Below are 17,287 nucleotides of genomic sequence, written 5' to 3' on the forward strand. Positions count from 1 at the left end.
TTGGTTTAAACAATAATTAAAGAATAAAACCTGTAGGGTAGGATATTTTCAGACCACCAAAAGAGAAAAGAAAAAGAATGACTTCTGCTATCACTAACAGACCAAATAATTTGAATTAAATATCCCACTGTGTTCAACTAGGAAGAATTTTACAGAATATACACAAACATCTGTTAACGGTAACAAGGCAGCAAGGGATAACAAGGTCAAGATCCAAGGCCAGCCAGAAATCCAGAGAGAGGAGGCCAGCTTTTGTGGCTGCTTCTCTACTGAGGGCATCTGTGTCTTGAAGAGGCAGATGGGGCTACAAACAATAAAAGCTGGGTTTCCAATGGTAGAGCACTTTCTAAATCTCCATACCTGGGTGGGAATGCAAAAATCCAGGAAAGTGATATCCTTGGAAAAAGAATGACTCAGGTGTAAGCCTGCCCTGTTACCAGCTACAGCCCAATTTCAAATCATCTGGGCAACTGAGAAAGTTTCAGTCTTGGAAATGTAAGATCCCAAATTGCTAGTCCTATTAGGTGCCTGGCAGAAACAAAGAAAAAAAAAAATCATCCCTGAAAAAAATACCACCCAAGATCTTAAATCATTTCTACAAATTATTTTCTTCAAATACCCAACACATGAATGTGTGCATACATATACCCCATAGCATATGCAGAGTCAAGTCAATACAAATAAGATTGGAATCACAGGATACCTAAAATTGGAGTGAAAAGACACAGTCATTAAAATAACTCTCTTTAACTTGTTTCTAGGTAGAAAAGATTTTTTTAAATCAGCAGAGAGCTGGAATCTATAAGAAAATGAGATGATGTGAAAAAGAACCAAACAGAAATTCTAGAGCAGAAAAATACAATAACTTGAGGAATTAATTTAGGAGCAAAAGGAGAGTTACTAAACCTTAAAGATGAGCCATATGAAAAATATTCAGAATGTACTAGAAAGAGATGAAGGAAGAGTGGGGAAAACTATAAAAGAGGTTGGAAAACATAAAACATAATGAAAAAGCCTAACAGATAGTTATTCACAGTTCCGAAACAGTTCCAGTGGAATCTATTTTTAAAGAGATAATGGCTGTGAATTTTTCAAAACTGGCAAAAGCCACCCATCCGAAATTCAAGAACACACCAACTGCAGAAAGGCAAAGAATGAGTCTCAGGTTTAATAGTGGGGGTGGAGGGGGGGAAACCTAACTCAAAGGAGTAATAGACCAAGAGACTAAAGGCAACAACAACAACAAACAGAAAATCACAAGACCATGGAATGACATCTTATTGATTGATTGATTGATTGATTGATTGATTGATTGATTTGAGAGAGAGAGAGCGAGCATACGAGCATGATAGTGGGGAGCAGAGGGAGAGGGACAGAGTCCCAAGCAGGCTTAGGGCTTGATCCCATGACCCTGAGATCAGGACCTGAGCCAAAACTAAGAGACATTTAATCGATTGCACCACCCAGATGCCCCAAGGAGTGACATCTTTAAAGAACTGAAAGAAAATGACTGTCACCCTAGATTTCCATACCCAGTTAACATATTCTTTTAGAATGAAAGTGAAACAAACACATTTTCTGACAAGGCTGAGAGAATTCATCATTGGCAGCCTCATCCAAAAGGAATTCTAAAGAAAAAGCAATCAATGGAAATTAGAAACAATTTTGAACTGAAGGAAGAAAACGAAAATTTGTGGATGCAACTAAACGTGTGTTTAGAGAGTAACTTGTAGTTTTGACTTCTATGCATTTATTGGAAGAAAATAAAAGCTGACAGTAATATGCTAAATGTCTATCTGAATACTGCAGTCATTCAAAAGGAAAAGAGCATATAATGAATAATTTTAGACCAGTAAATTTGAAAATTGAGGTGAAATATGTAAGTTTCTAGAAAAAATACATTTTACCTAAACTGATACAAAGTAAAAAAGAAAATAAGAATAATTGGATAACTATTAAAGAAATCAAACCCCAGTCAAAACCCTTCTCACAACGACAACAGCAGTCCCAGATAACTTTACTGCTGCATTCTACCATTCAATTAAGAAAGAAACAAGAATTTGAATAAGATTATTATCATCCATATGACTGATGGAACAAATTCTGCCAGAAAATTGAAAAAAAGAGAAATTCTTCCACTTCTCAATTTGTTGTATGAGTTGCCTTCTTGCACATGAGCCTGACAAGAACATCACAGAAAGGAACTCTATAGACTCATTGCACATGGAAATGCAGATACTGAAGTCCTAAAATGTATCAGATAGGTAGACAGATTGTGTGTGAATGTGTGTGAATGCACAATCTATGAAAAGGGAATACATTATGACCAATGCAATGAGGTTTCACATTAGACTATCGAGCATTGTCTCACTACACTAATAAAAGATAGAGGATAGGATCATCTCAGTAGATGCGGAAAAATATAGTGATCAAATTCAACATCCAAATTAATAAATATAAAAGTTCCAGGACACTAAAACTAGAAGGGAATTTATACTTAAGGGTGAAACGTTCAAACTATTTATCTGAGATTGTAAATGAGATGACAATATTTACAATTAGTCCTGCTATTTCACAATGTACTGAAGGCCCTAGCTAGTATAGTAAGGCAAGAACGAGAAACAAAAAGTAGAAGGATTAGAAATGAAGGAATAAAAGTGTCATTATTTGTAGACAGTATGATGTATACAGAAAACACAAAACAAGCTGCTGAGAAACAACTAGAATTAATGAGTAAACTTAGCAAGGTCTCTGAATATAAGATCAATATATGTAGGCTTTTTGTTTCTCTATTACCCACTCTCTTAGCACTGGCTTCCATATCAAAATACCATAGACTGGGTGGCCAAACCAGTTGTGGAAGCTAGAAGTCCATGACCAAGGTGACAACAGGGTCACATTCTGGTGAGAATCCTCTTCCTGTCTTATAGCTGACACCTTCTCACTGTGTCCTCACATGGAGGAGAGAGAGAGCAAGCTTTAGCTCTTACTCTTCTTATAGGGACACTAACCCCATCATGGGGGCCCTCCACTCTCATGTCCTCACCTAACCCTAATTACCTTCCAAAGGCCCTACCTCCTATTACTATCACATTGAAGTTTAGGGCTTCAACTTAACGGATTTTGAAGGGACACAATTATTCAGCCCATAACAGCCACACAGTAAGAAAATGAAAAAAAATTGAAGTTAGCTTATGTAGATTTACCCACCGCTATCTCTCAAAGCAGAGTGTTCTTTTGAAACATTTGCTCAGCCGAAATGGTGTAAAGCAAAGAAGCAATTACCATTAACTTATATGGAAATTTTTTTTGAGCATTTCCAGACCCCAAAATAACCTCTTTTAGGCTTTTCTGATACTTCAGGATACATCTTGCTAATGGATGCACAAAATGAGATAAAACAGATGCTCACAGACACAAGTCATGGCAGCTTGATGCCGAGTGTAGTAGCCAGGGAAGGAGCTCAGCAGGGCCATGTTCACTGCAAAATGCACTCTAGGGCACCTGGGTGGCTCAGTCCTTAAGTGTCTGCCTTCAGCTCAGGTCATGATCCCAGGGTCTTGGAATCAAGCCCCACATCAGGCTCCCTGCTCCATGGGAAGCCTGCTTTTCCCTCTCCCACTCCTCCCGCTTGTGTTCCTGCTCTCACTCTCTCTCTGTCAAATAAGTAAATAACATCTTAAAAAAAAAAAAAAAAAACATGCACGCTAAATGCTATTTTTGCTTTTTTCCTTTTTCATAAAAGCAAAAATCCAATTCGGATTTCTTTCTGTTAGCAAAAACAGGTACTAATGTAGGTCTTTTATAAAAGTGAAGGGGTGGAAGTAAATTTTCAAAAAGCAGGGGATACCTATGTTAACATCAGAAATCAGATGCCGGGCGCCTGGGTGGCTCAGTTGGTTAAGCGACTGCCTTCGGCTCAGGTCATGATCCTGGAGTCCCGGGATCGAGTCCCGCATCGGGCTCCCTGCTCAGCAGGGAGTCTGCTTCTCCCTCTGACCCTCCTCCCTCTCATGCTCTCTGTCTCTCATTCTCTCTGTCTCAAATAAATAAATAAAATCTTTAAAAAAAAAAAAAAAAGAAATCAGATGCCTAGGAATAATTAAAGATATGTAAGCTTCTAAACAAAAAAACTATAAAGTAGTAGTAAGAGGCATTAAAAAGGAATTAAATAAATAGAGAGATGAATGACTCAACTTCATAAAGACTCAACTCTCCTCAAATTGACCTGTAAATTCAATGCAACTCAGATCAAAATTACCATAGGATTTTTTGGGTTGTTTTTTTTTTTTTGGTGGTGGTGGTGGTGGTGGTGAACATTTACAAGTTAATTCTTATGCTTATGGAAATGTAGCCAGAGACGATTAAAAAACTAGACAAACGTGTAGGAGGGCTTACTCTACAGGATATCAACTTATTACAAGGCTACAAAAGTTGGGAGAGCATGGTGTCCGTACAAGGAGTAGACTAATGGAACAAAATACAAAGCCCAGAGCCAGGCATACATGAGTACTTGATTTGTGATTAAAATGAAGTCACAGAGCTGTAGGGAAAACAAAATCTTTCCAATAAAAGGCCCTGGGAAAATTGAATATCCACGTAGAAAACGAATGAAACTATACCTTACCTCACACCTTACGTGAAAGTCAATTCCAGGTGGGTTAAAATTCAAAATGTGAAGTGTAAAACCATAAAGCGTTTAGAAGATAATATAGGAGAATATCTTCATGATCCTTCTATAGGGAAAGATGTTTTAAATAGGACACAAAAAGCAAGACTGATAAATTGGACTACATGTAAGTTAAGAAATTCTGTTTATCAAAAGACACCATTAAGAGAGACTAAAGGCAAGACACAGAGTGGGGGAAGGTATTTGCCACATATGTAACAAAGGACCAGTGCCCAGATGTTTTTTAAAGAAAAAAAAAAAAAACACCTTACAAATCATTAAGAAAAAGTCAACAGCCCAATAGAAAATACAAAAAGATTTAAAAAGGCACTTTGGAAAGGTATCACAATGGCCAATGATCTTTAGTCATCAGGGAAACCTAAACTTAAAACAACGAACTATCACTATATACTCACCACAATAGTCAAAAGTTTACAAGACTGATGATAGCAACTATTTGCAAGAGTGTGGAAGAACAAAAACACAAAAGAACACACACCGCGTGATTGCATTCGTGTAAAGTTCAAAAAGAGGCACAACTAAATTATAGTGTTTAGAGATACACTTAGTCAGAGGGTAAAATTATAAGGAAAAGCAAAGAAGCAATCACCCTAAAATCAGACCTGTGGTTACCTTTTGGGGGATGCAAGAAAGGGGCAGTTATTGAGAAGGGAAATGTGGGGTGGGAGGGTAGAGGCAATGTTCTACTCCTCGCCATGGCCCGTGGCAAGATGTGTGTTTGTCTTGTATTAATTCTCTAAGCCATGTGGGTATATATGCATGTATATGTGTATGTGTGTTCATGTGTATACCACATGTGTGTGTGTGTGTGTGTATATATATATATATATCTTCTGCGCTTGGATATATGTATATGTATCTTCTGCACTTATCTGTATGTGTTGTATTTCACCCTAAAAAGGACTAAAAATAAATCAGATAAATAAAAACTTTTAAATTAAGGACAAAAGAAAAGGAAGGAAGAGATTGACTTTAACGTATGGTCTAATTGCTGGCTGGATAGTCAATTATTCCAGAATAGACTTAAACAAAAAAGAATAATTGTTGCATGTAATCTTTACAGACACTCTGCTCCTACATCAGAAAGTCTATTCTCTTCCTCTTAGCCATCCTCCCTGACTTTAAGAGGCCACACAGGCCAACAAGATCATTATTTCAGGAACTAAGTTATAGAGATCACCACAGAGAGGACACTTTATTATTAATGATTCTTAAGGATACCACTCATGGAACACTTATTATGGACAAGTTATACCAAGCACATTATAGGCTTTATGTCAGTTAAATCCCACAGCAACACTGGAATACCGTCCTGATTTTCAGATGTGGAAACTGAGGCTTACAGCCACTGTGGGACTTGCCCAAGGACTCCTCAGAGTTACGTGGAGTGCCAAGGTTCAAGTGCTGGCAATCTGACTTGGGAGCCTGCACTTAATTTTACACCAAAATTGGTGGGTTTCTGTTTAGAAACATCCTCTCCTGCTTAAAATCTAGCTAACTGACAACAAGAATTATACAATGAAGCTGAGGCTTAAGACACCGCTTACTCTTGCTTCTTCACTAATTTCAGGAAAGGAGCCAGAATTGGTAATTTCTGTGCTAGGGGCTTTGGTCACTTTATCTTCCCGTCACAACCCTTCTAAAGAGACAGTACCTGCCCCCTGTTTCTCTATGCAGCCATAGTTATAAACTGAATATTTTCCTAAAAGCTAAAATTGCATTCAATGAGTAGGAGTGAATCAAAGCTAATCAACCTTGGACCATAATGCATTAGATGTTGCATTCTTAGGATCAATGAGGACTCCCAACAGCTCCATTCAAGATTTTTCCCTCTAAAGATAGGGGTTTTTCACCAAGACTCTGAAATTAACTCTTGGATTTCAAAACACTGAAAAGCTTGTTGAGAGATTCGAGCAGAAAATAGGATGGGGTGTAGCAGACATTTTTTTTTTAAAGACTATTTGAGAGAGAGCACGAGCAAGAGGAGGGGCAGAGGGAGAGGGAGAAGCAGGCTCTCTGCTGAGCAGGGAGCCCCATGCAGGGCTCAATCCCAGGACCCTGAGATCATGACCTGAGCCGAAGGCAGACGCTTAACCGACTAAGCCCCCCGGGTGCCCCTGTAGCAGACGTTTGAATTTGGAACTGCCAGTCTCATCCACAGGCCACAGTCTGGGCATGTGAACCCCCACTCAGCTTATTAGAGTTATTCTCTACCATTTGGTATATGGACATAGACAAGCCCTTGAAGGGGTGACATGTATTTGAGACTATTGACAGTCACCCTGATCATTATTTGGAGAAGTCTAATGCAGGAGAAGCCCCCAGAGCGAAGGGAGACAAAAAGATACAAAGCGGGGGAGGAATTCCTACATCGACCGCACCCTTCATAGTTAAATGGTCAGGAATGCTGTCAGTTTTCTTCAGAGACTCATTTGAACTGGGTTTTCTTGCCTTCAAGAGTCCCTGGCTAAACAGGGGCATAGACTGCTTGCTTCCTAGAGGACCCTCTTAACCTTGAGGGTCTAGGACTCAATCACCAACTATTTATGGAGATACCATCTTGAGCCAAACATTGAGGCACAGTAGGTGAAGTGTATCCCCGCCCTGGAGGAAGTGCTGGTCAATCTCAAGCAATAAGACTGATTCGAGAACAGTCAAGCATGTGACTGAGTTCTGTGCAATTGGCCGTACAATGTCAACAGTACCTGTGACCAAATTGATTTCTCTCTACCTTATCCCACCATAAAGTAGTTGACTCTGTGTCAATTGTATCCAACCCCCATGCCCACACACAATTATATGCCCTCCAAGAGCCACCCCACGATCTAGGATTAGCCAATCAATTTTAATGTGTATTTAAGGGATTTTTCAAAGTGTGTGAGTCAGTGTGTAAAAGGATAGCTCATGTAATAATTAAAGCATTAAAAGAACCCAATTGAGGATTCTCTTTCCGCCAGCAGATATCTTTAGGTCAAGAAGGTCTATAAAAACTGGCAGATCATTTCCATTCCTTTAAGACAGGTAAAAATGGCTTTGAATGTAATTAGATGTTCGTAGCAATTTTCCCTCTGCTAAAGCTCTACATCTTGCTCTAATGAGGCCTACAAAAAGTTTAGAACTGTTGGCATTCTAAGCTGCAAACTGACGGTGTGGTATTGCTTTGAAGAAGTGAAAGCCCATGATATTGCTTGAATCACTTTTTAATTAGAAATGATAAGCCAGGGCGCCTGGGTGGCTCAGTCAGTTAAGCGTCTGCCTTCAGCTCAGGTCATGATCCCGGAGTCCCGGGATCGAGTCCCGCATCGGGCTCCCTGCTCAGCGGGGAGTCTGCTTCTCCCTCTGACCCTCCCTCCTCTCATGGTCTCTCTCTCTCAGTCTCTCTCTCAAATAAAAAAAAAAAAAAAAATCTAAAAAAAAAAAAAAAAAAAAAAAAAGAAATGATAAGCCAGAGTTATAGCTTTAGGAAAAGGAAGCTTTCTCCCAGGCAAGGCCAGGCTTGGCACTGCGGAGCTCTGGGCGGCTCTTAGAACTTTACCCCCTCTCACCCACTCTCAGTTGGCTCTAGCAGATTCCAGAGTTATCAACTTGGAACAAGGAATATGCCTACTGTAGTAAAATCAGCATTTATCTTTGACACCCCTATCAAAGTTCTGTTTTATTACTCTCTTCTCAAGGATCTGTTATCTATCTGGGCCGTTTTTTTCCTTTTAAGGTGGAAGATCTTGTGTGCGGTTAATTTTAATTTTTTTAATCCTTTCAAAGAATGAGACTCCATGGAAATGCAATGTAGTGCAAAAATTTAAAAGAAAAGTATTCTCGGTAAAACCTAAGAACTTCCCCCTCATTCTGGGTAAGCTTTTGTGATATTTCAGTTAAAAATATAACTTCTGGGGGTGCCTGGGTGGCTCAGTCGTTAAGTGTCTGCCTTCGGCTCAGGTCGTGATCCCAGGGTCCTGGGATCGAGCCCCACATCAGGCTCCCTGCTCCATGGAGAGCCTGCTTCTCCCTCTCCCACTCCCCCTGCTTGTGTTCCCTCTCTCGCTGTGTCTCTCTCTGTCAAATAAATAAAATATTTAAAATATATATATATATAACTTCTGTATGTAGCACATCGTATGTCATCTGTTGACTATGACTCTTAAAATACATATCTATACCCCCAAACTCACCCAAGGTTGTACAAAAGAATGAACACATTAAAATAGGAAACTCTTTTAAATGGCAAGCTAGATTATGTCTCTCCTCCATACTTGGGAAAGCCAGCCAGGGCCTAATCACAAGAAGTTTTTGTGGCCACAATAAAGAACCGAAAATCAAATCCAGTCTCCTCTCCCATGCCTCTTGCCCACACTCATTCTTCCAGCCTTCCTGCTTCCTTGATGTCACCAGGTCACATCAAACACGCCCCCGCTTCGGGGCCCTGGCCCCACTTGTCCCCCTCTGCCTGAAATTCTTTCCTTTTCTCCCTCTATTCAGGATTAATCAAATGTCACCTGCTCCAAAAGGCCTTCCCCAAGTGCCCAGTCTAAAGTAGTGCCCCTGTCTCCTTCTTTCCCTTAAACTGGCCTTCTTTTTCTTAATAGTGCTCACCATCATCTGTCATCACATTTTAGATTTATTTGTGTCCATTAGCAAGTGAGTGGCTAAGGACAAGGTCATTGTCTCTAGCACTTGGAATAGCTCCTGGCACATCATGAGTGTTCAAATCCCTTGCTGATATTTCTTTAGAGTCTAGAGGTGCCTTACGTGTATCACCCTGAGTTCTAGTAACAACTCTATGAGATAGATACAGTTAAGTTCCCATTCTGTAGATGATGGAACTGAGGCATGGATAGGCAAAGTAACTTGATCAAGGTTACACAGCAAGTAAGTCACAGGCCTAACTTGAACCCAGAGCTCTATGTTCTTAAATGCTAAATACTAAATGAACTCTTTAGACACTCGCAGAGCCCCCTGTCTCCCCACGCCTGGGCAGCTTCACTCTGCGCTCACTCCAGAGCCTGGGGCCAGGATATCGTCACAGACCAGCACTGTCCCATAGGAACAGAATGCGAGCCACGTGTGTCATTTAAAATTTCCCAGTAGCCACATTAAGGACTGAGTCAATTAATATTTATAAATATTTATATTTAGCCCAGTATATCTAAATATTATTTTGATATCTTTATAATCTAAAAATATAAATATAAAAAATGATTGAGCTGTTTTATGTTCTTCTTTTAGAGTAGGTATTTGAAACCTAAACTTTATACTTTCTGCACATCTCAAGTCTCATCTTTCAGGGCCCGTTAGCTGCATGTGGCTAGGGGCTACCATATTGGCCACTGCAGGTGTGAAGAGGTTGAACTCTGGGATTAAGCACATCTGGTTCCAATCTTGCACTTACATGTGACCCTTCCCCAGCTGGAAAACGGGGTTATGATATCTACCTCATGGGGCTGAGGTGAAGACTGTCTGAAGTTTCTGTACATAAAGATGTACATCCTTAGCACGAGAGCTGGCTGGTAGATGATTGGGACAGATGGCTTTCCCTGCTGAGCACAACCTTCAGGGCCTCTCTTCCTCACTCCACTTGAACTTTGTGTGCAGGTGCCTCTGTTTCCAGTCTGCCATGACGGGGGAGGGCTCTGGTGGGATGGAACAAGGAATAAGGCAGGCTGCTCGCTTGAGTCTTGTCCCCTGGACCATCTAGCTGGGCATTGGAAATTGGGTGAACCTTCTAGCCCTCTTGCTGGACATATTGATATGCCCAGCAAGGAGTCCCTTCCTGAAAAAAATAATCCTCAAGTCCTCAAAGTGAGCACTCAGCTATCTCTTCTATGAGTGGGACATTCAGTTTCCATGTCCCTAATGAAAGAAATCACTCTGAGCATCTTTGGGCCAGAAGGGAGTCAATCTACTGTTTCACAAAGACAGAAACAGTGGTCCAGAGAGCAGATATAACATGTCTAGGCATACAGAGTGACAATACAAGCTTAAAACTGGACCCTTCCTATTTGCAGTCTCTAGCTGAATACCCATAGAGATAGCTCCTTAGAGATTTCCTCATATGGACTGCTGATATCTCTGCATGGATGTGTTCATCGCTGTCTTTTCATCAGCATTCATTCTAAGCATGAGAAAGAGTCTCAGGAAAAGCAGGGTGATGTGAAATATTCTGTGTTCCCGGTAGCCTTCAACTATGTTTTCTTGCCAGTTTTCAACCTTTGATCTTTTGGTCCCAAGCAGAACTTGAATGTAATTCAGGTTAGTCTCTTTGTGAGTCAGTGAAGCAAAGTGAAACTTATTTAACCATCAGTTTCATACTCAAAATAGAGCCTTCAAGATTCCATCTTTTTGTTTTTGATGAAAGGCCCTGCTCCAGGCAATAGATTTTTATCCATTAGCCTAAGGATCTTTTGGATTATAATCTAAACTCACATACAAGGCAGAAAGGACAGAGTTATATCAACTTCAATACCTTATAAATGGCAGAGAACAAAAAATATAATAACCCCATTAGGCTGTTAAATGTGCTGAACCCTGACAAATTCTCAATGTGACAATCCTTGAGTGTTTATCTATAATCCCTCAGCAAATACACCTTTTATTCAACCACAGAGTTGTACACACTCCAGACACAAGTGCCATTAATTAAATAACACACTCAGCAAACTCTCAGAGCCATTATCAAAGGTACCCTGCTCCATACTTGGCTCCAAAATTCTGTTATAACAAAAGAGCGCAAGCAGAGCAAAGGAATATGGGAGAGGAAGGTCACCCTCAAAAGCATGATAAGAAGAAGCTGTCAGACAAAGTAAATGACAAAGCATGTATACCTTTTAGCTTTCCTTTTGCCCCTTTGGAGAGTTGGGAAGAAAGGAAAGTATTTCACATTGTAGGGACTTTCTTTCTCAAAATTAGTTTCTCTCACGAAAGACGCAAGTAAATATAAAGTAATCCTTTTTCATTTCAACGGAGTCTCAGGGAAAAGTAATATCAGCTGAAGATTTGGAGACAAATAAAACCTGTTCCTCATAAGCTCCCTCAGAACGAGAAAGCCTTTTAAGGGGAGTCTTTGCTGGGTACAGATACAGGGAAGGGGACGTCAAAGGGACAAATGTGGAAGACGGAGGCCTTACTGGTTTCAAGTGGGCAACAACAAAACGCTCCGGGAGCGAATTTGCCAGCAGCGGGTTTGCTCTGTTCTGCCTCCTCACTCCCACCATCAAGCCTCAAAGGCTTCGCAGCTTCGCTTGCCAGGAGACAGTGGGATAAAGGAAGTGCTAAGCCCCGCAGGGTCTCCCTAAATCACTCACAGCTACAAGCTTGGGCATCATCTTTCTCATGTGTTTGCCGTTCTTAGTGTTTGATTTATCCCTTCAAAGAGACAAGTGACAATGCCGAGTCTGTGGCCACTCTATAAAGGACAGCCCCCGGGGTGAGCCCCAACTCGCTGAAGAGCACACGGCATCTCCCCTCCTGAGCGGGGCTGGCCCCACGGTGCCCTCAAGGATGCACAGCTGCGGGACTGGGCCACAGGGAAGTTTCAGGGGAAGTTAACGCACACTTTCTCATCAAAGAAAGTTGTGATATTAATCAGTATGAGTGGCGCACCTCAGAGAAGTGGTTTAGAGGTAGGAAACTTGGCGTGAGGTCGCCCTGCTCTCTTGAGTCTGTCCTCGCACCGCTGGGTTTCTGGCCACTGTGCTGGGGGGGTAACCCCTTCTATCTCTAGATGGAAGGATAATTGCACTGCCTGAGTTCCTCATCAGAGTGGCTCTCTGTTCCTCACCATTTCTCCCCCAGCTTCCCCTCTACCCACTTACTCTAAGTGATTGCCACCAGCGGCTTTTGTGGCCCAATTTCTGAGACCAGTTTATTAAGAAAAAGCTGAAAAGCAGAGGTCAGAGGTGCCTGCCCGTAGAAAATTGCTCCTCTTGTTTTTGGTGTGAGCAGAATGACTTTCCATGGCTGCCTGCCTGCAGCTCTAGCCTGCTAGGAACAACGAGTTACTTTTGAAAGAAGAGAGATCTTGCAGAGGAATTTGATGTCGGTGTCTCAAGACTTTGTTTTGCTGGTGAGTGTGATGGCTTTGCCTTAAAACCCTTTCTGTGACATCCCTGGTGTGGATGCAGAACAGGTCATCTTATTTAACCTCAGGGGCAGGAAGCACTTACCCCTGAAGGCCACCATTTGCCTGGAATGTGCGGCCCTGCTAAGGCCGCAGCAGACAGACCTTACTAGAAGTCGGATGTTTCCATCTGAGACCTATTGAAACTTGTCTCCAGCACAGGGCACTTGGAGCATTTTATTGGGAGCACCCTTTGGAGCTGAATCAAAAAGGAGACAGAGTTGGAACTCTTTGCTTTCACACATAGTGGTTTCCACCCAGAGGTCTAAGCCACCCTTCCAACCCGTTAGATCAGAATCTTGCGGGGGCGGGTAGGATGGAGGCATGTCATTTTTTTTTTTTTAGACGTCCCCAGGTGATTCCAGTGAATAGCCAAGTTGAGAAACACAACCTTCAAGAAACTGAAGGGGACATTGTGTTGAGTTTTTGTGGCCCCAGATGTTCCTTTCGCCTTCTGTCAGTTGGATGGACCATGGCCAGCTCCCTCCGAGGTTCACCTACAGAAGAGAGAGACGTTGATCTGTTTTCTTAGCTTCAAAGCAGAAACTCCTCCTCTGGGCCTATCAGAGAGGAGGCGGCACAGAGGACGAGGTAGAAGCCTCCTTCACTGAGACACTAGTGAAAAGATGTTGCCTTGAACGCACGCAGAGGTTGGCTGAATCTGTTGAAAATGGGAGACTCTGCTCCCATTTTGTGGAGAAGAACTTTTTGTAGTATGACACCGGCGCGGTCAAGAAGTGAGCATGGTTCAGGTCATAAGCCGGGGGGATCCGTTTGGTACCTCCGCTTCTGCCTGTACTCACTAACGCATGACAACAAAACGCAAATCGACGTAGAAGACTTGCCTGAGGCCTCCAGGGAGAGCCAGATGAGAAGATGACAGCACCCACCACACAGCCAGCCCTATCCAAAACTTAATCTTTCTCCTTTAGACATTTTTATTTTCCTTCCAAATTCGAAGCTCTCCTTTCCAAAAATCTCTTCTACAGCCCAGGGTCATGGTGCTTCCCTTCTGCCTTTATTCCCTACCCTGCAAAACAAATCTCTCAGATGAACTTCATAATACTCCCTGTTATTCCTCAAGCACGGCCTTGCCGGGGAGTGGGGCATCCTCGGTTCATCTGCCACCAGATTAGAGACGTAGAAAGACTTGAAAAGCACATGTTCGTGGCAATCAGTCACACTTCACACATTCCGGGCCCATGCTCTCTGTCCTTGAAGCTCCAGAAAGGCCACATTTTTGGGACTGGTTGCCTGGCACCCAGTCATCTCTTGCCTCGCCGCATCCTGTGCCGAGTGTCTCCCCACAGGGGCTGGAAGCGCCTTGAGGATCCCATCACTCACCTCTTTGCACCTCCTCAGGGTCTCACTCACACTTCAGTAAAGACATTTGATGATATACCCAGGCAATCCCAAAAAACACCACTGTCTAAAGGGGCTATTAAAAGGAACTAAGGACATGAAGGGCACCTACTATATGACATCCAACCAGAAGATGGGAAGATGAGCACCTTGCCCAGAGGCACCCTCTCCAAAAATGAGACTGAATCTCTTGCTGTGTTAGCTAAGCTCTGACGTTCACTTGCTTTGACTGGCAATGCAATCTGGAGAAAAAATCACAGTAGTGACACCAGGGGCTCACCCAAGTGAGTGCTTGCAGTGGGCGAGGCTCTGCTCCAAGTGCTTTGTGTGCATTCACCGGCTCAGTCCTCTCCCCGACCCCAGCCGGGCATGCTCCACATGGCCTACAGACACACAGCCAGTCAGTCATGAGGCTGGACTTCAGACCCAAGTCTCCGCAAAGCCCGACACATACCCTCTGTGTGCTCTGGCATGAGAAGCAGACTCTGCTTCCCACAAGCTTCCAGGCTCGCTGGAGAAAAGGAACTGCTGAACATAAAGCCCGCAGAAGCTAGGCAGACAGTTTGGATGCCAGCGCTTATGAGGGATGTGTGCAGAAGCATTGGAAGTGGACTGACAGAAAGCCTGCTCAGGTACAGAGAGAGGCTTCCATGGAGATTCAGAAATTACAGGGTTGGTGTCCGGGAGAGCGGGTGCGGCCAATAACATAGGGCCACAACGTTCAAAAGACCAAAAATAAAACCGAGGGAAACTTCTCCTAGGACATAAATCTGCCCTAGACAGGTAAGGTGGAGGAAAAGAAAGGGCACATCCATTTTCAGGCCTGCACAGGTGCCTCTGACTCAAAGTCAATAATTGTTCAAGGACAAAGGCAATGATGAATGATTGGGAGATGACCTGTATGTCCAGACAAGATGGGTGGTGCTGGGCACAATAGAGAACAATCCCAATGTCATATAGAAAGGAGACAGGCCCCCATCTCTGGGGATGGGGGGCGTTGCAAACTGACTGGTGCATACACCCTTTCCACCCCTCACTCACAGATAGCAGCAGATGCCGGGGGGTGGGGCAGTGGATCCTGAGCTCAAATGTGAAGGCTGAAGCAGAAGTGGTTAGGCTTCTATATTCTGGGTCCTAGAAGGGACCAGATGTGACTCCAAAGGGATGCCCTGCCTGCCCTTTGCTCTCTGACCTTGGTATGAACTTACAGAAAAAGCATAAGGCTAGACTCACTAAAAACTCTCTCCATGTGCCAGGGTCTCCTCACCCAGGTAGGGCTGAACAAGCCCATACCGGGGACACCCTTGAACTACGCACTGGACCTAGAAAGCAGAGGTTTTGCTGCTCAGCCTCCCAGATCTCTGTCCACAGGGTTGCACACAGAGCCATCGATTTAGCAGACAAATAGGAAACAGGAAGTGAAAAGTGATGTAGATCTACACTGAAGTCTTTTGAAAACATTGAAGGGGAAGTCCATTTGTGCTTCTCAACAAAGTTCCTCAAAACCTCTTCCTATATCACACCCGTGGTAGCTATGTCAACATCTCCCAGCACCCCTTCTTTCAACCTTCCCCCAGTAACATGGAATCTAGCCCAGAAAATTCTCATCTTTCCTCCTCTCCTGTTTAATTTTCTCTTTCCCATAACTGTCTGCCTTTCCCAATGTCCTCCAAGCCTCACCCTGTCTAGTTCCCGACCACTCCCACTTACTGATACCAATAATTAAGGCCCAGAAGCCAAGGATCCAACATGTTCTCCTTTGGGGTAGAGGGAGAATGCCAGAGATATGAAAGGCATTTGTATGATCTAGGGGTTTTTTTCTTTCCAAGATTAACCTCCCCCTTTCCTATTTTATGAGTAGAAATTGTTTTAATTCTCGCCCAAATCCTTAAGGTAACTTAGCCTTGAAGCAAAGCAAATTCTGCCTGCTACACACTAGCTCAATAATTCCCCAAATCTCAGACTCTTTATGGAGAGCTCATTAAAAAGCACAGATTTTCAGGCCTCTCTCCAGACCTGCTGAGTCAGAATGTGGGGTATTCAGGAAATCTGTGTTTTTAACGAGCTCACCAGGTAATTCTGGTAACATCTATGCTTGAGAATCCGTTCTTACCTACAGGTCTGAATTGACTTCATTTGTATGTAAGCCTCATGTCCATAAAATAGATTCTTAAGAGACCACACAGCTGACCTCTGGGGCATGGGGTGTGGACAGAAGCCACAGAAAATGTGGGGATCCAGGGAGTATCAACAGGGTTGGAACCCACCTATTTCACACATTCTGCCCACATCTATATGGCTTCTTCGAAATTGTTAGTGGCAATCCAACAGATTAGCAGTAAGCAAACTTATATTTTATTTATTGCCATAACTCAAAAAATGCTATTGGTTCTAACTAAACATCTGTTTTTATGTTCTGTCATTTCCAGGCATGAAAGCAACTCGAACAAATCCCAAGTCATAAGGAAATGGGCCTCGTTCTCTAGGACTCTGCAGCATTGGAAATGAAGCTAAGCAGACTTTATTACATCCTATAATTCTGCAACCTTTTGTGAAGCATTTTATTACACTTGTGGAAGCCATCGAGGTTATGTTTCAATCACGATGACTGACGGGCTAACTTCAAAATAACAGGATCGACAGCCCTTCCACACTTCCTGGGCTATGTACTTAGAATAGAACCTTTTCTAAATTGTCCCTTGGCCTAGATGGAAATAAAATGGTAGTTAAAATATTTATCTTGTGTGTTGGATAACTTAAAAATTGATATTTTGGGGCCTCGGAAAGGCATAACTGAGGAAGTCGATCTGTTAGAACCACCGTGCTTCCTGTAACCAAATGTTTGTTAAAGCTGAGATAAAATTTAGAGAGTTTCCATTTTTGGTAGCAAACAAAACAGAACAAGAAATGCATAACCTTTCCTCGGCTGTATTTTCCTCCTGCCTTGGGTGCAGAGAGGCAGAGCTGAAAGAGCTTAAGATGGCAAAAATGGGCTTCAGGAAACTAATAAACATGTAATGAGGAGATCGGACACCTCGGACTGGGCTATCTGAGTGGCAGGAATGTAACAAAAGGGAATGGAAAGGCTCTTGATATTGGCTGAGGAAGCATGCCCCTTGCCC

The 17,287-nt window shown here is 42.7% G+C and overlaps 1 protein-coding gene across 4 annotated transcripts in view; it reads left to right on the forward strand.

Moving 5' to 3' along the window:
• Window positions 1-16,899, forward strand: part of FHIT (fragile histidine triad diadenosine triphosphatase) — a 1,508,464-nt gene extending 1,491,565 nt beyond the window's left edge. For all 4 annotated transcript variants that reach the window (XM_045862036.3, XM_064594290.1, XM_054504652.2 and 1 more), the window contains one exon: window positions 16,595-16,899. The gene's annotated coding sequence lies outside the window, so the exon portion shown is untranslated. The remainder of the gene's footprint in view (window positions 1-16,594) is intronic.
• The last annotated feature ends 388 nt before the right edge of the window (window positions 16,900-17,287 follow it).

The sequence above is a fragment of the Mirounga angustirostris genome, unplaced genomic scaffold, assembly GCF_029215605.1.
Source record: "Mirounga angustirostris isolate CCGP_5_RB_7025 unplaced genomic scaffold, mMirAng1.0.hap1 SCAF_1, whole genome shotgun sequence".
Classification (NCBI taxonomy): Eukaryota; Metazoa; Chordata; class Mammalia; order Carnivora; family Phocidae; genus Mirounga; species Mirounga angustirostris.